Raw genomic sequence first — 652 nt, forward strand, 5'->3', positions numbered from 1 at the left:
AAATGTTCCCTTAATGGTAGACAACAGCATTTACGGCGGAAAGCATTATGGCTGCTTAGTTTAAATGTCAGACTTTAACACGCGCTTCTCTAAGGTGAGGATCTTTATAGTCGGCAAGAGGTTTTCTCTCGACTTCAAACATTATGGGAATCTTATTTGTTCTCCTCCTGTTTATTTCCACCTGTTTTCGTCAGACTGACAGTATAAATGAAGAAGAAAACTATCAATACCACAGTGATTTACTAAGAGTAAACAAGGGAAGATAGACAAAAAGAAATCACAATATATACTCTAACTACTGTATTTACAGTTATATTTTTTTATTTGTGGAAAGACATATGATCGGAAACATAGTGGAAGTCAGCATGAAAACTTAGACGTCTCCCAAACCAAAAACTACTAAAGTACCATGAAATATTTTCTTCTTGAAAATTAATCTATTATGCGTGGACATAGAGGGCTTCAATTTTGAGCTGAAACAATGGATACGCTGATTCCTGTATGTCAGTGAGATTACATGTCGCAAAATACAAATGTATATCAATAAATTCTTAGTTGTAAACTATATTATTATTATCATTATAATTATTATTATTATTATTATTATTATTTGCTAAGCTACAACCCTAGTTGGAAACGCAGAATGCTATAA

The sequence above is a fragment of the Palaemon carinicauda genome, chromosome 45 (genome assembly GCF_036898095.1).
Source record: "Palaemon carinicauda isolate YSFRI2023 chromosome 45, ASM3689809v2, whole genome shotgun sequence".
In the NCBI taxonomy this organism is placed as follows: Eukaryota; Metazoa; Arthropoda; class Malacostraca; order Decapoda; family Palaemonidae; genus Palaemon; species Palaemon carinicauda.